Source organism: Macrobrachium rosenbergii, chromosome 7 (genome assembly GCF_040412425.1).
Source record: "Macrobrachium rosenbergii isolate ZJJX-2024 chromosome 7, ASM4041242v1, whole genome shotgun sequence".
Classification (NCBI taxonomy): Eukaryota; Metazoa; Arthropoda; class Malacostraca; order Decapoda; family Palaemonidae; genus Macrobrachium; species Macrobrachium rosenbergii.
Genome location: NC_089747.1, coordinates 55,228,976 through 55,251,475, shown reverse-complemented (window position 1 = coordinate 55,251,475; position 22,500 = coordinate 55,228,976). Strand labels below are relative to the sequence as shown.

General features: G+C 37.9%; 1 long non-coding RNA gene across 3 annotated transcripts in view; it reads left to right on the top strand.

Moving 5' to 3' along the window:
- Positions 1-22,500, top strand: part of LOC136840538 (uncharacterized) — a 298,523-nt gene that overhangs the window by 156,118 nt on the left and 119,905 nt on the right. For 2 of the 3 annotated variants that reach the window (XR_010853640.1, XR_010853639.1), the window contains exon 1: positions 8,772-8,823. The exons of the other annotated variant lie outside the window; for it this stretch is intronic. This is a non-coding gene — a long non-coding RNA (uncharacterized lncRNA). Of the gene's footprint in view, positions 1-8,771; positions 8,824-22,500 lie in introns of those variants that run through there. 3 annotated transcript variants of the gene reach the window in all.

Sequence of the window (22,500 nt, the reverse complement as noted above, 5' to 3'; positions counted from 1 at the left end):
ATGAGTTACCTCATGAATATAAGTATGAAACACGCGGCGGCATAACATTGTTTCTATTGTTTAATAAGCGAGCTTTGAATTTGAAATGATTTTGAACAACTAGATTTCTAGGTGGCATGTAGTATCGATTCATAAAAAGGAGATTTGGTGTTTATCAGTTATTTACGGATAAGCACTTGTGTAAAATATTTGAGAGCGTATAAAAAATGTCATGTGGAGCATAAGCTGAATTTGCAAAGCGTATGAGGCACCTAATTGAAAAGTTATATGGAGCGTGTTGGGAACAATTCAAATAATGTATTAAGAAAAACTTAATATTTTAATGAAAATTGACGGTTTTAGAATATTTACATGGCAGAACGAATAGTTTGATGTAAAAGTTTCTCGTAGAAAAAAAGCGTGTTGTCTTCTAAAACACTCAAGGTTTTACAAAAGACGCGCGATCTATAAGTTAGAAAAGGACATGGAATGAGGGTACAAGTTTGCCAGTGAATTTGCTCATTTTATATGACTTTTTATATGAAATTTTCTTTGTTTAAATGAACATATCGTCACTGAGACTAAGATGCTCTCTGGGTGTTGCTCAAACTCTTCTACGCTCCATATTTCGGGTTCGTTCTTTATGACATTGATATTTAGAATTAAAACGCTATAAATTTTTATTTTAAAACCTGCCACAGTCAAATTGCCATGTATAGAACCATCCCCTTGGGGATGAACGTTGGAACATAAAAAAAGACGGTAAATATCTCGGCAATAGTAAATTTGCCATAGATTTAATTGTGGTTTTTTATCAAGCATAATAAGGAGAATTAGGAACGCACAATAACACTCCAGTATCGAATACAGGTATTTAGATAAAATAATACCAAAAACACTTTGTATTTTCTTGATATTTACCTATTATTATTATTATTATTATTATTATTATTATTATTATTATTATTATTATTATTATTATTATTAGAAGGAAGTAGACCCTCTTCAAAACAACTCCTGTTAGACTGGATGACTGCATCATTTGAGTTAATTATATGTTGGGTCTTCTTAATTTTCCGTACAGTTCTTTTCTCTTCTGCTGTTGATATTAGATGATAATTTGCCAGTGTTCACAAATGTAAAGAGAACTACATTACAAGCGTATTATAGCAGTCTTGAGTCTCTGTGCAAGAGAAGACAGTGAAATAGTGTTAATATGAAATTAACTCTAGTGATGCAGCCACCCTGTTCAACAGAACATTGTTATTACCATCGTTATCATTATTATTAAGTTTAAAGTAAATGTCTCATGCTTGACAACCGAAGCCTTCCTGATGTCTTCGCCATGGAAAACAGCTACAAAGCGAAAAACAAGAAAAATGGAGGAGCTGAGATGACTCAGCCCTCCCGCCAGAGAGTCTTTGAAGGAAACTTTCTCCAGTTCTGAACCCGATGGATTTCCCCTCGAAAATTTTAATTCCCACAACTTCTGGGAAGTTTCTTTCATAAGAGCTTCCTGTGAACATACTTTATATTGGATTCGGGCACCTCATTAGTTCCCTATATATACTGTAGTATGGTTTCTAATATACCTAAAAGCTCACTACTTTTCATATTTAAAACGGAATGGTCGCTCGTAAAAGTTTTCTAAATGTTCATATGAGCTTTTGAATGTTATGTAATGTTTCATCATTCATTCATTGTTAATATCCGATGATAAAATCAACTATTGTAAACTACAATTTAATATCATATTACACCATGCCGGAGTGGCACAGTGCCTGACTCATGTTTGCTATGTCAAAGTGGATTCAGTCCATCTATTGTCCACTAGATCGCCATATTATTATTATTATTATTATTATTATTATTATTATTATTATTATTATTATTATTATTATTATTATTATTATTATTATTCAGAAGATGAAACCTATTCATGTGGAACAAGCCCACAGGGGCCATTGACTTGAAATTCAAGCTTCCAAAGAATATGGTGTTCATTGGGAAGAAATAAGAGGAGGTAAAGGAAAATGCATAAAGAGGAGCTCCCACTTGTTAAAAGAAGAAAAAAATATATATAAATTAATAAAAATGTATTAAAATGCAAGAAGAATAGTATTGGGGTAGTAATGCATTACATCTTCGCTGGGTGAAAATTAAAGACCAGATACCAAGCCTGCATTAGGTTCACCAAAGGTCTGTACATAATACACGAATCACCTTTCCAGTGGTTGTCTACAAACACACACACACACACACACACACACACACACACATACACACACACATACATATATATATATATATATATATATATATATATATATATATATATATATATATATATATATATATATATATATACACACATATATTTTTCACCTGTGGTAATATGTGATAAATATATATAATTATCACACCGTGTTATAAGTGTAAAATTTAGTTTAGTTATACCGGTATACCGATATAACAATACCAATTATTTATGTATATTATATATATATATATATATATATATATATATATATATATATATATATATATATATATATATATATATATATATATATATATATATATATATATATATATATATATATATATATATATATATTTATATATATATATATATATATATATATATGTATGTATATATATATGTATATATACATAATTGGTATGGTTATATCATAACTAAACTACTTGTTCTTTATCAGCAATTTTTACACTTTTACGTAGCAAATAACGCACTAATAACCGAACCCAGCCAAAACACAGCAAACAAAAACTGCATCCAAACTAATGGAAGGACATTTCACCGAGAACAAAGCAAGACTTTTTTTTTTTTATAGAGGCTGGTGCTTCCTGAAAAACAGAAATTTCCCACAGAATGTTTTTGTGACCATTTCTTCTTCTTTCCTTGGCTCTTGTGAGTTTCCTTCTCGTACCAGAGGAGGTTCCATTAATTCAGTCGCATCTGAAAAGAATTGGTTTTGGCAAATCCTGAAACGACAGGAAGAAAAATTGGATATGGAACTTTGATTCCAAAGTGCCGTCATCAGAATGAAAATGATTCTCCAGGAATATCCTCTCAGTTCCTCCGATTGGAGTATGCACAGGCGTTCCTTCCTGATTCAGCTGTAGAGCCCTAAGTGTGGCAATGACTGCCGCGTTTGTTTTTGTCCTCAGCCATCCCCTGTTAGAGGGAAGGGGTCTGGCGTTGAGTGAAAATATATTTACATTCGTACAATCACAAACACACATTTTTGCTAACAAAAGCATCTCTTATTTGTCTCGGCAAGTAATAATTTGGTTCCTCTACCGGGAGGCAAATCAGGATTGAGTGCCTATCATTTCCAAGGACACATTTTTGAGGCTTCTAGGAACGACTCCCCTTCCCATTATTCACTTTAATCTACCCCATTCTTCTTCTTCTTCTTTCTCGTAAGCCGCGCCTTGTGCATCCCGTGATAGATGGGGAATGTTTCCGACTGATCCCAGGTGTTCATACTGGGGTCGAGAGCTGAACAGCACAATCTTTCGTTCGATATCCTCAGTTTAGCAAATCGATCTTGTGCGACAGCAGTACTTCTAGTTCATGTTGACGTTACCTTATGAATCATTACCTCAGATAAGGAGATTGAGCATTTGGATCGGTTTGTGCGCATGTGTATGTTTGAAAGGTTCACGCAAAAATGTTGCCTTAGATTTTTTTGCGATGATTTTAGAAATAAAGTAGGACACGGGATTAAAGATTAGGAGAGACAGAAATGCAACCTTTTTAGGGAAGAGGCTTTTATCACGGGAAGTCTGATCAGTCTTGTTTCAAGTATTCTAGGCTTCAAGAAATCGTAATTTTGTGCACTGTTACTGTAGATTTATAAATTAAGAATGATTAACTTTATATATTTAATTCTATGCAAAGTTGCTGTTTGTTTTTTTAATTTAAGAATTATTAACTTTATATTTGTAATTCCATGCAAAGTTACCGTAGATGTTTAAATGAAGAATTATTGACTTGATGTTTACAAAGAAAGTATAACTAAAGGATATATCATCTTCTGACCTGTAAAATTTCTTTTCATTCGCAACGACTACGAGTTTCTGTTCGATGATAATAGCAGCTCACAGAAATTTGGCTCAGGCGATGGCACTCACGCTCTGCGAGTTTCTTTTTTTTTGCATGGTTAAACTACAGAGCCACGAGAAGGTTTCCATAATTAAGCAAGACTGTTCAAAATCGAAATGAAATTGATATAATGAGACATGTAAACAAACCCTGAAACACTATTGAGTAAAAGAAATAGCTCTATTCATCAGATTCCAGAAATGAGAGTGATGAGTTATTTAATAAAACACTAAACAAAATTCACAGTTCTTTCTAAAAAAAAAAAAAAAAGTAAATTTGAGCAATTGAATAACTCGATCACTTTATTGAAATGCCTGAGTAAATTGTGTACTTTACAGTAACAAAACAGAAACCCCAATTTCAAACATAACCATAAGCGAACGTTTGGGAAATGCCTGCATACTTTTTTTACCTGTTACATATTTTCCGAGAATTCGAAGATCGTTGTGTTCCAAAGATATGATCTGATGCTTGCTTTCTCTTAAATTAATGGTAATTTCTGTTCAGACGAATTGTCATAACAAGCCTTCATGGTATCATAAGAAAGGAAAGACAGCTGGACTCGGAATGAAGATTTCACAATGAAGTTCCTCTCCTCCGAATTAGGTAATACCCAATTGACTTCCAGTTATTGCTTCAGTATTTTAGGTTCTCAGTCGCTAATAGTCACGTATACAAAAAAAAAAACAGATGGAAACTTCCTTTGTGTTATGCAGAACTAATTTGTGCATTTAAAAATGAAGATTTCGTTGGGAGATTAGAGTCAATTCATGTTAGCTACTGTGATCACTCACTGTGATTGCTAAAGTCTCGAGACATAACAAATTTGGTTACTTTTCCACACGTCTTGCATTTAGATTGAAACCCCTGTCTTTGTCTGCGTATCCGGGTTGCTCTAAAAGCATATTTATTTTAGAAATCGTCGTTGTTGTATCATAGACGAAGAAATGACAGCAGAATTATTTTTGCAATAACTCTGCTGTCATATTTGGCAGCCATGCCCTTCGAGATTTCTTCGTGGTAAAAAATATATATATATATATATATATAACAAGACAATAAAAAAGTAACTAGACTTGGACCTTATGTTGCAATTTTTTTTTTGGAAGGGCAGTTTTGTGGCCAATAGCGGTTCGTGGGAAACTTTTCCTTTCTACAGCGCTGAGAAAGTTTTTTTCTTTTTATCGAAAGACACTCGTGCGAACTTCAAAGACACTTCTTAGTGGGGCTGGGTACCTCATTAAATAAAAGATATTGGAAGACTTAGTTCAGAACTGAAACATAAAAGTAATTCTGCTCCGTTTAAACTAGTTAGTTTTATTAAATTAAATTTATCTATTTAAATTAAACAAACATATCACATATTATTCCTTAAACATATTTGTTAAGAATGGCTAATACAAATGAATATACCGTGCATATGCATTTATTCATGATGCAAAATCACCCGTTTCTCTCTCTCTCTCAAACGTAGGAATCATTCAGCAGTCAGATAAAATACTGTATTGTGTGACCCTTCTGCATTCCTAAGTAAATATATCTGTGTGTGCGTGTGTTTGTGCATTCAAATGATAAACCTCATATAGCCCAATAGCCAAGAATTCAGTATCCGTGCGCTTTAGCCTCGAGACATGGGGAACAGTGACTCGACGCACTTAACAATACGGGAAATAATAGCCCTTTTCGACTCTATTGTGCATATTGCTTTTGAATTCAGGTTCTGTAGTAACAAAACATTACGGTTAACGAAGCCCATTCATATCGCATTCACTATACCTTGGCCGAGGCGTGCGCACTTATTTATAATCCCCTTGGAGGTAAATTAATCTACTTGGAATTCCTTATTTTATGATGAAGATTTAATTACGAACCTTTCAGGAGTTGGTCATTTTATCCTTACTTGGGAATTAAGGTGTAAGGCAGACCTGTGTAATAAATGCCAGTGTCTACATTTTGTTCTTGTACTGAAACAAAAATACCAAAATTAAATGTTTCATCAGGTGGAGCTTAAAACTGAAGAGCAAAACTGTTAATATGAAATTAATGAAATGTAAAATTAAAGAAGAAATTATAATATTTGAACCTTGAAAAAGCAGCATAGTGAATACAGAGGAAGGAAAGAAAGTTGAATGTTTTAATACCTTAAAAAAGACAGTGTTACTCGGCTCTGGTTTTCATCTTTTTTTGAATAATGAGATAATATATTTAATATTCTGTTCGGTTAAATGATGAAAATTGTGGTTTAGAGAGGAGAAATCGTGTCCTGAGAGGAATGTACCTGTTTTCCAAAACGCTGCTCGGAAGACGACGAGAAGAGCCTCTGACATGTCGTGGACCACACTTCCAACAGGTAAATACATAATGAACACCTGAATAATTAAGGTCCTTAAGAGGATGACTGTATTTTTTTCCCTCATTAGTGAGACCAAAACCTCTGGCAAATTCTCAAAAAAAAAAAAGTCCATATACCGAAACAGTAGTATGTAAGAATTGCAGACGCCCAAATCTTGCTGATAAATGCTAAGTGAAATTATTCTTCATATTAGTACCTGCGAAATAGCGCGGAAAATTGCACTAAGAGTTAGTTAGAAAAGTCCATTAGCCCACCGCCAGTAGTACCGGGAATACATCATAAGGAAGAAACATTCAGGAAAGCCTTTTGACGTACATAAATTTCATCAATTGCAACCAAATTGGAAGAGTAATTTTTTTTAGATCAAGAAAAAACGTGCACTGAAGTGTTGGAGGGATGAAATTGTATGCTCATTTTCATATTTGATTCTATCAGAATTACTTTAAAAATTCTTGAATTATTATGGCTGCAAATCATTTCAATTAAGGGAAACTGATAAGATGGTGCTGAAGAATGTAAAATCCAATTTTGTAGGTTGATGGACACCCACGCTAATTCCCTTTTACATATACATTATACTTTTGAAAACAAAATAGCAAGTAAAAGCACTTGCACACTCACTATCTGTAGCTCTTTAACAAACGTTTCATTACAGTAATCAGTACCCGTGTCGTAATCATAAAGAGTGATAAAAGGTAAAAAAATTATAAATTTTGCCATCCACGGTTCACATTCATGCACAACCACTTTATTCTAGGAATCTTTCATACCACCAGTATCGTACATATTGACGATGTAAATATTACAATAGTTCTGTTTAAGAAAGAATAAAGTACTAAATGGTTTATTTACGTCAGCTTAACTGTACCTGCGTTCCAGGTGCAAGCGGTGCAAAAATAGTTCGATTTTAAGAACACTTTCTCAGAGTAAGCCATCCTGTCCTACAGCCACATCAATAAACAGGGAGAAGGGCTCATAAGACACACACATATATATTATAGATATATATATATATATATATATATATATATATATATATATATATATATATATATATATATATATATATATATATTCCCAATAACCTAAATAATTTTTTCCAATAACCTTAATTTCTCCATTACTTTTCTTTTTCGTAACGTTCTTCAATATTCTTACCATGTCCAAAGTAAAATCTACCCATTAGCCATTTAAAGATGCAGTATATAGCACTATCATTTTCTTCTTATTTCGTCCGTTAATGAGAACTTGTCAGAATTTATAGTAGTACTGTAAGTGCTGTAGAAATGTTGTGTAGCAGAACTGTAAATATATGAGAGGATAAACTGCAAGCCCTTCCCGCTGCTCTCGTCAAAGAAAGGGAAATTTACATTTAAGAGAAAAGGCTTTACAGGATTTCCTCTCTTCTCCCCTACGTTTTAACCAGCGGAAATTTCTAATTAGAATCTGTAGAGCATACGGTTATCTGGTGAGAAAAAAAATGTTCGTCGGTTTTTTCCCATTTTCTATCAACCGTACACGATGCACACACACAAAGACGCCCATTTGCACTTTGGGGCTCCTGGAAACTAGCGTACAGTACGTTATGTTTTCACAAGTCCTCAAGTGTTTTCAGTTCTTAAAAATCCGTATGAACGTTAAGCTAAAGGCCTCTTTTTCTTATTATGAATTATTGGCGCCTAACTCGAGAACTTTCAACAAATGAAATTAATAAACATCTCAGATGCTGATCGATGATGGAAAATATCGAAATGAAATTCATATTCCTTCCGTGAGATGGGAACTGGCTGTTTGCTTCGTGCTAATTGCATGAATTTGTCCCTAACAGATTTATTAAACGACGTATATATTTTGTGGAGTTTTTGCCTACTACTACTAATACTACTACTACTACTACGACTAATACTACTACTACTACTACTATTACTGTCGTTGATGTGAAGAATCATTACCTAAACTTACTACAGTTTACTTACTTCCGTTATAGGTCGTTGGCAACGCCTGTTTAAAGTCGTTGGATTAGAGGCTTTGTAGTATATTTTATAAGTATTCATTTGTTTGTACACACTAAAATACTCTGGATGAAAACATTCTCCTTTATTCTAATATATTTATACGTAAGCATCCGCTTCAATATTTTTACACATTCGCGTGAACATCGAGTAATGTAAGAAGTTAAATAATTGGCAACTGTCACTTAGTCATGGCTGCTCTGAATCTGTACTAATGGGCCATTTTCATGAGTCCTGACCTACAAATACAACGTCTTCACTTCATCCTGATGTTTGTGTTGCATAAAAACCGTTCAGGGCTCACGGCACGGGAGTAGTCACTTGAAAGGAAACACGTGAGCTAGATGGTATATTTGCCTAGAGCTTAAGGCCTACCACCAAGAGCTAGGCCTAGGCAGACAATCCTAGTTTTAATGTTAATTTCTGGAAGGCTACTCCAGGATGAACATCTTTTATTAAGGAATGTCATATTTTCCAGGTTGTGGGTAAATGATAATATTGATTTGGTTAAATTTGTAGGCTGCAGGGTAACAGGTAAAATTTTACAAGTTGCCAATAAGACTCCAGCCAGCCATTTTTGCAATGAAAAACCATTTAGGTTTTTCATGCAAAAATGGCTAGTAAATGATAGGCCACTAAAAAACCTAAAAATACCCCTAACGTAGCCTAGGGGTGTTTACTGGTTACACTTTTACTGCATTAGGTATGGAGGTGGCAGGGGCTGCCGGTATTGTTTTACCTTATAAGTCGTAATTTAAATTTTTTATTTATCGTTTGTGCATAGTGTTTATGGGGTTCAAAATAAGGAGAATAAAGAACTCTTTTCAAAAATGTAGGTTACAGTTTCATAACCTTTATTGGCAACTTATAAAATAATACCAGCAGCCTTGGCCTATAGTTGACATCCCAGACATAAGCCTCTTGCTGACACTAAGATGAAAGCAATTTTATCCCAATACAATTTGTCTAAACTGTTGTAAACGGGCCAAGCTTTATATTATATCTTGGCCTATTCTGATGAGAGAGTGAGAACATTTTCTGATGCCTTAATGATGTTGCAACTGACTTTGTTTTTGAAATGAATGATTTGTTTTGAGGTATTTGATCAGAGCGTAATTCTACATGTGACAGATATTACAATAGTTCTTACCTTTTCAGCTGTTTTTTCTACACTTTTGGGGTTCTGATACTGGCGGTGTATCTGTTTGTTGTCGGCCAAATGGAATGTCCCTTTCGCCGTGTTTAGTACTGGCCTGGGGTTGGATCCCATACGTTAACAAGTTATTGCACTTGCCAGGCGGGATATGAACCGTTCGAAACTTACTAACAAGAATGCTCTGTCTTGTGAAGATTGCCAGGAAACCCCTTGTTGGATGGACTTCGGGAAAATTACAGGTTAATTAGACTCTTTGCGCCAAAAATGAAAGGTAAATTCACAATTAGCAACCAAAAACTGTAGAAAAAGTCAAGATATAGTGCCTTCGGCGACATGGAGCTACCCTATAGTTCTGCCGATCAGAGGACCCAGAGGATGCATTCAAGGTAAAATTTTCTTTAAACCATTGTCACATTTTGGACTTGAAAATGTTATTTTTCATTGCTTTTAATGCGCGTTTTGAACGTTTCTGACGTTGGTCATTTCAAATTACCTAACCAACCAACCATACCTAACCCAAATAACTCATAAGAGTACCAGGTCCTTATCCTAGTGTATATTAACCTAGCTTAAAACATTCCATGAACTTGCCTTAATCTGGATGAGAACTATCAGTGGGATTAAGGTCCTTCTTATTTCACTCGTTTTCTGTTATGTTACAATAAGCTAAAAAAATCTGCATCAATTTGGTCAAATTGTATGATATAAAAATGGGATCCACTATCTTTAAAAGTAACCATTTGCTACCAAATCAAATAACAGAAATGTTAAAAGCATTCATATTAAAACTGAACAAAATTTATGTATCCAAGTCCTAAATGTGATAATAGTTTACAGTGAATAATACCGCATTTTAAGTGAAAATGTTTTGGTGCATTACAACCATCTCAGACAAAATGAATTGTTTCATGAGACAGATACACCAAGAATGGCTGCCATTCTGCTTTACAAGAAATTACTTTAGATTTCGATTTAAAATGATATTTTAATGATAAAACTAAAGTTTGTTCATGTGTCCATGGCAGTGTATATAATATGCAAAGCTGTATTCTCACGAATTCCGACAGAATTCCAAAAACTCCACTCACGAGTGATGCCCCATCAAATACCCAATCCTACAAGGAGAAGATTTGTAATCAGGAACCATTCCCATTTTCTATTCAAACTTTCTAAATAATACTGTCTCCTGAGGGGAGGAGGGTGGGCAATGATTATCTGGATCTGCCAGGTAAATGAAACCACTCCTGAATACTTTATTTTATCATTAAAATAAAATCGTTTTAACTTCATGCAACTGCCTGTTACTAACATCCTATAGCTGAATCATCACCATTGGACAGAAAAGAGACAGAATAGACCTAAAACAAATTTCAGGCGATTGACTTCCTTGGTTCATACATGTTAGTGTGTCAATCATCTGACTTCTGTGATTACAGAACAAGTGTATTTTTCATTTTTGGACTACAGTCTCCAGCAGGTATAACCTAGGATCAGCTGGCAGTGAATCTGATGATCTGTCCACGGGGCATTTCCAATGGGACTAGTTCATCCAACTCACCTTCTCATGCCCTCTCCCTGGTCCTGGGAAATCCGACAGAGGTCAACAGGATGATTTCACCTAATGTTTTATAGCTGACTGACGATTACTGTCACCCAAGCCTGCTTCTGCTTTACCTCAGAGTCTCCAGCAAGGTGATGTTTTATCAGCTGGTGAGTTCTTGATGATCTGTCCATGGGGCAACCACAATGGGACTAGTTTTGTGGCCATACTGTGAGGGCAAAAGGAGCAACGACCAACCACCTGGCCTGATCTTTTCAGGTCATGTGAAGGGACACTTCAGATCGTCTAAAGCCACCGTAACCCTTTTGAGCGCTTTCGACATGCCATATGTTGGTCCTGGGAAAGTCCGACAGAGGTCCAGGCCAGAACGCATATCGTTCTTTAAAAAAACAAAACTCAAGATTAAAATATTCAGCCCAACCTCTAAAGGATTTGATGAGAATCGCAAGCCCCACAACACTGTGTCTGCAGAAGCGACAACAGGTCCTGCAAGGACTTTGTCAGATCACTGGGAAGCCCCCGATACTGTGGCTTTTAACTTGCCCTACCTGGTCCTGGGAGTTCGACAGAGGTCAGGCCTGAGAAATGTCATGGGTGCAGATCTGGAGTTTTCTGTTTCTTTGTTGGATGATCAGTGAATAGCAGATCTTAATATGTCGTCTTCATTGCCAATAAGTAATCACGATCACAGTCTCCCTCTGCTTCTTAAGGTGGTACCAGAAGATCAGATTCAAGGGACATTTTCTTCAATGGAAAGCACATTCACTGTTTTTTAATTACAAATTTATGAGCCTTGTCTTCAGTACAATAAAATTACTCAAGTAACTTCTGAAAAAAAAAATTAAATTAAAAATCACACGTGCTTCAAAAAACACGCCACCTGCATTCTTAGAAAAATGTGATAAAATTTGGCCTTTGACAGAGCACCAAACTGTCCGATGGACCTGACAGCAGTCTTCTGCAAATAAAATTTCACAGCCCTGACAGGACACATGACTCTTTCTGGTTCATGTCACACAATTTCCGTCATACCCTTAATCTCAAAGGTCCTGGGCCAATAGATATATATCGTTTTATATAACATACGGCTATAGAGAACATACTGCATTATGGCCTAAAATAAAATTACATGATTATTGATAGCCTGAATTCACTATAATAAATATATGCAGCAGTTAGGAAAAAACCTTCCTTGTCACATTCTTGAGACATTCAGAAAGAATCACAAAAAGGTATTTGACATAAAAATTTAGGACGATTTTTAGGTTATTATAGGAGGTGTTTTCTGGAAAAATGAAATGGGGTTAATTGACAGTCTCAAAGCTCTCAAGAGATTTTGGATCCTTGTTGTCGTTGATAGTCTGAATGCAAATAGACTCAGAGCGGGGGAAGTTTATAGGTACCTTTTGAAATGGGGCTGCCTGAGCAGATTAACACTGGGACGTTAAAACCTCCACAGCTATAGACATACTTCCTAATGAACAAAAAATTAATCGGTGTTTGCTAATTTACACCGAGAAGGTCCTGTCAGATTCTTCTCCATTCTTTTTCCTGATTTCGTATAATTATTTTTTTACTCTATTTTCGTGATCCCCTTCTTATGGGCCCAAAGCAGGATCTCCTTCATAAAGGCAGAACAGGGACCACTAACAAGTCCTCCCTGTTTCTTGATGAGACAGGCTGTGGAGTTGTCTGAATTTACTTGCTCAAATCACTTATGCATGACATAATTATCGAAGGATTGAAGGGCCAATAGGATCGCCCTAATTCCTTGAGATTGATGTGACCAGGACACCTGTTACCCTCTCACAGGTGCCTGACTACTTTCTCCCCTCTAGTATTGCATCCATCCCTCCCTGGGACGTGGAAAACAACACCAGGTCTGATCTGAAGGCATAGAGAAACCCCTTCCGCAGTTCGAGGGGGTCGAGCCACTACCTCAGGACGAATCTTGTAAAACGGGAGAATTTTCAATCTCCTCAGACGTTCTCCATTTTTTTTGTGATTACGTTTTCCGATAGGAAAAACTGGGCTATTTGAGATGAAGTCTTCCCAGTATACTTCTCCAGAATTTAAATGGTCCCCATATTTCCATTCCCTCACCATGCATATTTCCTTCCTTATTATAAGGATGAGACTTTTTAAGCATTTAGAACTGACGTTCCTGGGATGGAAAAGCAAAAACTGAATCCATCTGAATCCCCAGATGCACGATGGACCCCGTCGAATCAGATGGGAAATTTTCGTCGTTCACTTAGAAGTCCTAGGGACTTTGTCAACTCTAAATTGCACTTCAGGTCCTCCAGACACCTTGACTGTGAAGACGTTATGTTGAGCCAATCTTGAAGTGTTTTCAGTTCTTAAAAACCCGCCAGTGAACGTTAACCATCTCTAAACTTTTTTCTTGATAAACGTGAAGATCATGGGAGCTGTGCTCGCAAAGAGCTTTCATTGAAACACTTCCCCTATAAACCTCAAATACTTCCTCGACTGGGGAAATATGGGAAATGAAATTAAGAGTCCTGTCCGTGAGACCAGAGCTGACCATCGAATCTAATGGTCTTAATTTGTCCTAAAACAGACTTTACGTCTCCATCGACGTACTATATCCTTCACCATGGAGTTGTTTGTCTACTGACATCAAGGACTGGACTCAACCTACTACTACTGCTTCTACTAGGAACAGTCGGTGATGTAAAGAATCCTGGGAGTCCAGCTCCAGGACTTGCTTACAGTTATGGCTCGAGCATTTGCCTAATAGCTCGAAAAGGATCTGTTGCTTTGGTCTTGAAGGATTTTATACGACAGATTCATTTGGGCGACGTGCAAGAAGTCTGAGTCGATGAAAACATTCTCCTTTATTCTAAATATTTATGTCGTAAGCTTATCTCCAGGCTTCAAATTTTTAGAATTCTGGCTCCTACAGGTGTCTGGAGGCGCTGCAAATCACTTCAACTGTCCAAGGTTTAGGTCATGGCTTGTCTGCTCTGAGTCTGACCTCTACCTCGGGAAGATCTATGGAAGAAGCTCCTCCACGAAAGGGCTTCTACTTCATCTGGATGTTTGGTTTCACAAAAACATCAAAGGGACTGCCGGGCTCTTGACTGATAAGTGGGCCAAGAGGTCACTTGAAAGTGGCCTCCTTCAGCTGGATGGAGAGTTCCTCCTGTTTCTTGTCCGTGAACGAGGTCTACCACCAGGCTGCTCAGGCCTGCAGGCTCCGACAACAAGAGACTTTCCCTGTTAATGGGAGAAACGAAGGCCTTGCGATGAACACCTCTTTTATCAAGAGATGTCATATTTGATTGCTCAGGTTCACTGGGTAAATGATAACCAAGAGGAGCCCTTTTGAAGTCCATCCGTACCAGGCCTGCAGGATAGGTTACGGGTAAAATTCTGACGAGCAGCTAAGACTCTAGTCAGCCATTTTTGCATGAAAAACCATTTATGGTTTTTCCAGCTGAGCGTGCTGCACGGCAGCGAAATGAAGCGCCCTGACGAAAAGCAGCTAAAAAGGATGCCTGCTAACGTCACGCTGGTGGTCCAGCCGAGCGTACCTTTTACTGCATTAGCGTATGAAGAGCAGCTGAAGAGTCCCAGGATAGCTGCTGATCATTGATGGCGGTCCTTATAAGTCCTGCATGGCAGCGAGAGGAGCGTCCTGATTTATCGTTTGGATGCATAGTGTTTGCGGAACGTCAAAATGGCGGTCCAAAGAACGTCCTTTAAAAAACGTCCTGACCAGAGCAGCTTTCAGAAGCGTTTAGGATAGCTGCTATAAAAGCGTCAATACCAGCAGCAGAGCCCACGATGGCGATCCAGCAGACATGAACACGACTGGGAGACAAGCTGAGATGAAAGGCCCCCAGTCAATATAATTTGAAATAGGCTACCTACTGTTGTAAAGTCTCAACTCGCTTAGCCTATTACTAGAATTTGGCCTATTCGTGATGAGGTAGATTTAAATCAGTCTTCGGCGAGATAAAACCTGTTGCAACTGGCGTTTTAACTAAAATTATGGTAGGTTATCTCCTCACCCTGACTAAAACTAATGTTTGATACCGACCTGAGTCCATTATGGCATCTTTTACGCTTTCAGCAGCTTTTTTGAACACTTTTGGGGTTCTGTTACTTTTTACTAGAGGCTGCCATTTGCCTGTCGGCCAAATGGAATGTCACTCTAGTCCCGCTGCTTCGGTAGACTATCTCCAAAAACAAACCTTACATTTCCTTTAATAACTTATTGCATAAGCCAGTTTGATTTGTTGTAACAACATAGTTACGAAAACTTTATTGGACATATCCTCTTCAGCGTCCGCCTTACGAGTCCCCTTTTCACGACGCACTTTGACTGACCCAGCTTAATTACATTGTTAATTTATCGCTTGACTCGCCAATCTATGCACCTTCCAAATAGATAATATTTGTTAAATCTTCCAGATGCAAAAACTCTAGTGCGAGAATGAAAGTCAACTAATAAATGCCTTGGGAGGCAAAGTCCGATCATTTATCAAGCAAACCTGCCCCTGCCACAGAGGGCATGTAAAGTGAGGATCTGCATGAAACTTTCGGTAGCCTCACCTTAAACCATCATTCACACAACATACTCTGAAAAGCATAACTAGATCCAGACATCATCATTGAAGAGCAATCAAAAGCAAATTCCACAAAAGTTTGCCAATCCACAATCCAAAGACAAAAACCAAAATCTCAAATAGAATACAACCAAGTGGAAAATAACGAACCTTACGAAATCCAAAGACGGAGGTACTGAAAACAGCTGTATTGTTGACAGTACCGGCGACAGAAAAATCTGAATAGAAAATGGGAATTGCCTTAATCTGATACCGAACCAGCAGCGGGAATGGTCCTTAACTCCTGGCCCACTCGTTTTTCTGTTTTGGAATTCTGTCGGACTTCAAAAGAAATCCCCTATATTTATCTGACAGGTAAGTTGTATGAACAAAATAGGTTTTATTAGTCAAACTCTTAATAATAGCCTAAAGAGGGAAACAAATTTGAGGAACTGCCAAATCAAATTTTTTTATTATGAAAATCTTTAACTTAGAGCCTGTAAAGATGTGAAAAATAATCATGTATTGCTATGCTCCATTTTAGAAGATATAAACTTTTAAATAATTCTACTTAAGTGTAAAGCAAAGGTTTGTTCTGTGGGAATTATTGTTAGCTAATATGATGAGGGCTTTGTTTTCTCCAAACTACAGATAAAACCCTTAATAGGCTGATTCAACAGACTGTTAACACTAGAGGGCTCTAAAGGGAAATCAGCCTTTTATTAGTCAAAGTCTTAAGGAAAAGCCTGATAAACAATTAAATATCAAATTTGAAATAGAACCAATACAAAGATTTTTACTTTGTAAAGTCAACAATTCGGCGCCTGTGAAGATGTTTAAAATAATTAATTAAGTCTCCGCTAGCATGTTTTCTTTGATGATAAACTTTTAAATAATTCTCTTAAGTCACGCCTAAAACGTGCAAAGGTCACGCATTTTAATCATTTTTACTTTATGGTATTTATACGAATGTCTAATATTGTGTATCACATTTTCTTCATCCAAACATCAAGATGTAAATTGTAGCCTGTATATTTCGTATTGTCAATTTGACAGTTAACACATTAGAGTTTATTGTTTCAAAGACCAGCAGGTCAAAAATTCCATTGTCTCACGGAAAAGGTGATAAACAATTAAATATCAGGGATTGTAATAAAGCAGCAGTAGAACCAATAGACTTTTGACACCTTACAACTTTTTCTACTTATCAGAAAGCCAGATCCCCAAAGAGTCTGATAAGTTGAGATGCTACTGTATTAGAGTGTTACATTTGACACTGATCTTCAGTGATGTATCAGATGAACAGCCAGTATTTTTATGTGTCATTGCATACTAAACACACATCTGGATGTTGAGATTAGTAACTATCCAGCTGTGAAAATTGACCTGGATATTTTTTACTCCTATACACGTATTTTTTTAATAAATAGTGAAAATGGCTGTACTTCCTCATTAGTGACTTACTTACATAGGCATTTCGGTGACACAATTTGTGACTGTTGTGTCATCATAGGCTCCATAATAGTGTGATTTAGGGTAAGGACCATTTAACCAATTTCCTCAGATAGCACAATATAGTCTTTGTACTTTTCCATGACAATCATGAGTTTAAGTTTGTATACATTATAACATGTACAGTCCACCACATTATATAACAGATATCAAAATACACATTTGAGAGGAGTATGATTTTGACTCTCCTCAATTAGGGACAGAGGATTGATGTTATCATGGGTTAGGCTAGTTGGTGATTTTGCATATCTATAGCTTCGAGGAGATAACTGGTTATTGGCATCGCGAGTCCATGGATTGCTGGTGGATTTTCACTTCATACCAGAGGGAAGGGTTCTTAAAGGTCATTTTGTCCGGAGTGGCATGCTTGTGCATTATATTTACTAGTTTATATAGTTTACACATGGGGTTGACTCAGACAGACTGCTATACTGTATCATTTGGTTCCGCTGTAGATCAGGTTCCTTATGTTCCATTAAAAGTGAAAGAGCGATAATAATGGTACTGTGTACAACATTAATGGCAAACAAATAGCTAATCTTGTTACTTGCAAGGAGATCTACAAATAGCTTTTTGTAACTTGGATCAGCTGTGCATTCTGTGAACAGTAGGAATTTTATAGTACTAGATAATTCCCAGTCATAGTGTGGGTTCAGTTATTTCTGTAAAACCACATGCTCATTGTTTCAGTACTAGTTAAGGTACTTTTGATATGAAGAGATATTGGTAATAATGAAATCCAGGTGGGTTTATTTTACATGTAGGATATGGAAATAATATCATTTACATGTATGATGTATGTAATAAGAAATTGCTCCTGCTGTAGTTTGCGACCTAGAACTTCATTTTAGAGTAGAGGCTCCATACCTGAAATGAAGTTAGCTGCTGTGTTTTGAAACTGACACAGGGATTTAGGAAGTATAACCTCAAAACTTCACTGAAATAATATCATTGCTGTGATTGAGATGACTTGGGGAGGTATGAAAATACTCTACCTGTGAAGTAAAAGTAAAATTACAATGTCAGTTATATTCCTCCATTGGTCAGGTGACCTAGTAATGCCTGTTGGACCTGTTTTTGCCAATCTCTGTGGAAGTCTTAACTTTTTGCAACCAGACATGGGAATCTATTCCTGCTTTTTTTTTTTTTTTTTTTTTTTTTTTTTTTTTTGTACCCAGAGGCATTTCATACAAGGGACATTCTGTTGCTTCATCCATTGTTAAGCCATACCATATTTATTCATCCTGCCCATGATTTCTTTGGTCTTGAGCTAGTCAAGTGCTGTTGATTAATAAAGGTGTATGAGTGAGTGGAGTATAGTACAGGTATTAAAAAGGAGATTAATGTCCAGCTGTTACTCTCACATTTTCTTTCATTGAACTTTACATGTTGGGTCGCATTCCAGAGTACTGTACATTTAATTGAATCAAGCATCATGCAGACTAATCTTGTGGAAGGAGCAGTTTGTCCTTGGTGGTTTAGCAGAATCTCTCAGCATTATTGGGTGCTGTGCAATTTCAGCTCTGTTGAGGATCAAAGGTGGTCATGTTTGATCCAGTAAAAAGTCTTGAATGTTTCACAGTTAATTCAGAAATTAAAAAAAAGAAGAGGCTAAAAAGGCATAGATATTTTGTGGTTCAGCATCATTCTCAGGACCTGAGGTGTTGCAGGTGTTTAATAGGCTAAATATAAATACATCCAAGCTTTTCAGGATTAAAGTGCTAAGGTTGGGATGTACAATGAGGGATGAGAACCAGGGGATCCTGAGATGCTGTTACACTGTTTATAGAGTGTCATCTTGTTAATGTATGGTAAATTTCAGATCATCCAGTAGGTAGACTGCTTACCTGAGTTATTGATTTTCTCATCAGTAGTGCTCACCAGCAGTTTCTTGTTTGATGGTAGTTGATCCCTATGCCTTTTGTTGAATTTAATTGTTTCTCCCTGTAGAGGCCACGGCTTTCTGTGTTTTTTGTTTGAAGGTTCTTTTCGTTGGTCCTTCTTAGGGCCAGCTTCCTTCATTCAGTCTTTACCTGTCAATCACTCCCCTCTGGTTAATTCCACCTTTAATTTGTCCAGCTTACTTAAATTTACCATGGTCATGTTTTGAATTATTTGGGTGACCCCAGTGAATTTCTAAATATGGTTGCGTAGGCTTTAGTTTTAGACTAAAAATTGACCCAATATCTTAATTATCTTATTGCAATACACTCCCAACACCTGAATTCGCCCTTAATCCCACTAGCCCAAACAATTCTCAATTAGCAATCCACTATTGGGAATATTAACAGCTAATTTTACCATCGCTGCAGGTAAAATCTTGTCACTTGAGCTACCATAACAAATGGTTGGCAGCGCTGACGCTGACACAGGTGTGCGCCAACACTCCCACTTTCATCAATTGCTTTTTGTTCACACTGCTGGAAGGTTGTTTCCTTCTGCAGTGCGAGGTTTTAACTTATTTCCGGATTTCTCTTTGTATTTTGGACCTCTGGTGAAGATCTGGATTGTATTTACTGGTTTTTCCTCCTGGTTTTTCTGGATATCTTCGATGTGGAACGTCTTTTAGAATTGGTTTTGCTGGTTCCTGTTCTCGATTGGTCATCATGGACTCTCTCACCTTCTACTACCGTGCCTTCGGCTTCGATGTCGACCTCAACTGCCTTTATGACTGTGGATGCTGGAGCTCATCGCTTCTTCCTGCCAGAGACGGATGAGTCCCTTGAGACACGATAGACATTCTGTCAGGTATGTAGGAAGGTTAAGTGTGATGTGCAGACTCATTGCGATGAATGTTCCGATTGGAAGGCACAAGAGATGGAGGATTACATTCATCATCGCAAGTCTGTGGCTAGTAAGGGCGGCAGACATTGGTCAGATTCTCATTGCCTCAAGTGTCTCAGGCTTCTGCTACAGATCAGTTGATGGATTTAGCGAGTTCAGAGGTAGTCAAACAGATAGGGACTTCTCTTAGGGAAGCAGGTGCTTGGAGGATATGTTGCGCAATCAGACTGAGGCTCTTGCGCACTCTCTCTGGATGCTGTAAGGTTTACTGTAATGGGGTTCTAAAGAGTGACAGCTATGTCCCTTCGGATCCGTGGCTGTTGGCAGCCTAATAAATTTATCTCGAGGGGTCTGGCTCACCAAGCGAATGCTTTGGCTTCGTCTACGACGTTTGGAGCAGGAAAGTCGAAATTTCTATATTGGTCATCTTCCCCCTCAGTATCCGGATGTTCATAAGAGGGATTGCTTAGAACACCTTTAGCCGTAACTAATTCTTGTTCAAGGATGATGACGTAGCCAGTATGATGAACGTGGTTGCTTCTAACTCATGTCTCCGGTGTTGGCAGTTGTGCATCGTCGAGTGTACAGAGTGTTGAGGAAGCTAGATGATTGGTTGACCCTTGCCTCCTCTCTAGAGGAGCTAGTAAGAGCGAGGGAATTCTTATGGAATTTTTAACCTATTCAGGTAGGAGGATTCTCTCTCTTCCTTTGAGGGTTTTCACAACCCTGGAGAGCATCCAGTCGATCCTTCAGCAGGGAGAAGGGTTCCTGTCCGACAGGAAACGGCCGGTACCAGCTTTGAGAAGCCTCTTAGGGAGAATGTCTCTCTCTCTTTTAATTCCAGGGTCTCATCTCCGGATGCGCTCTCTTTAGGTATGTCTCAGGAATCGCTGGGACTTCCGCAACGAGAACGCAGTTATAGTCGGGAGTGATTCTTGCCTGTTGGATTGTCTGTGGTGGTCAGAAGTAGTGCATCTGACACCGGGAAGGTCTATCGACTCCCTTCTTCCTGACGTTCATCTGTACACAAATGCCTCAGATCAAGGTTGGGGGATAACCTTGGAGGAAACCCAGGCCTTGGGCCTCAGGGCAGCGGGGTTCAGGAACGAGAGGAGTCACTAAATCTTCGGGAAAATCAAGGCTGTAAAGGAAGCCTTCAGTTGTCTTCATTCCTAGTGCGCAACAGAGTAGTGGCTATGTTTAGCGACAGCATAATTGCCATGGCATATCTGAAGAACTTGGGGCAGGGACAGGCTCAAGAGAACTCCATACTATAGCACAGAGAGTCCTGAGAGGGTGCGAAGAACGAATGAAAAGTGTCTCTTCTTCCCCAATTTATATCGGGAGTCTCAACGTACTGGCCAATTCACTAAGTCGCTCCTGTCAGGTATTTTGGGGGGAGAGTGGACTTTGGCTCGGGAAGCAATATGTCAAGTTTTCTGGAAGTGGCCAGCAATGGTGGACTTATTCGCGATGTGATTAAACCATCGTCTTCCAGTTTATTTCTCACCAATGGTGGTCCCCATGTCGATAGGCACCAATGTGACATTACAAATTGGAATCACATGCAGGTGTATGCCTTTCCCCCATCCGGTCTCATTCATCAGGTAATAAGGAAATTGTGGGAGAGTGTCAAGATGTCTATGACTCTAATAGCTCCCTGCTCGCCATAACACGCTTGGTTTCCGGAATTCCTAAGGCTCCCTACGGAAGTTCCAATGTCCCTACCCATGCGAAACTACTTCTCAGACGACCGCATTCTCACCATTATTATCCAAACCCTCGTGTGCTGTACCTAGGTGCAGGGTGCCTGTCGAGAGAGCCACTAGACAGTCAGGACTCCCTAAAGCTGTGTCTAGATAGTTTTCTTTTAGCTTGAGAAAGTCAACCCATAAGCCTTACCAGGTTCAGCTGGACAAGGTATAGAAGTTAGTGTCGTAAGGAAGGTCATTCCATCTCTAGACCTTCCATAGCCAAAATAGCTGATTTTCTTTTATTCCTTTGGAAAGTCAAGGGTCTTTCGTATTCGACTATTGCTGACTACCACTCAACAATTTAGCAGTACAATTAGTTTCCACCTTCCTGAAATCTCTAATAGTAAGATAATCGATGATTTATTATGTTCTTTTAAGCTTGAATGTCCTGTCTTGCCGACTCGGGGCCCTCTGTGGGACTTGTCGGAAGTACTTCAATATTTTCTTGCATCCCCTGCCTTTGAACCCATTGAAGCTATAATGTTAAGACACTGACTAAGAAGTTGCTTTTTCTTACGACTTTAGCTTCAGCCAGTGGGTTGGGCAAGCTTCAGGCAGTTCAGAAGACAGAGGCGGAGGTTAAAACTCTGCCTCGTTCATTTAAAGTTCTTTATCTGCAAGTGTTTGTTACCGGCGATCCAACAGAGATATCTTTATATCCGGTACAAGCATTAAAGTCTATT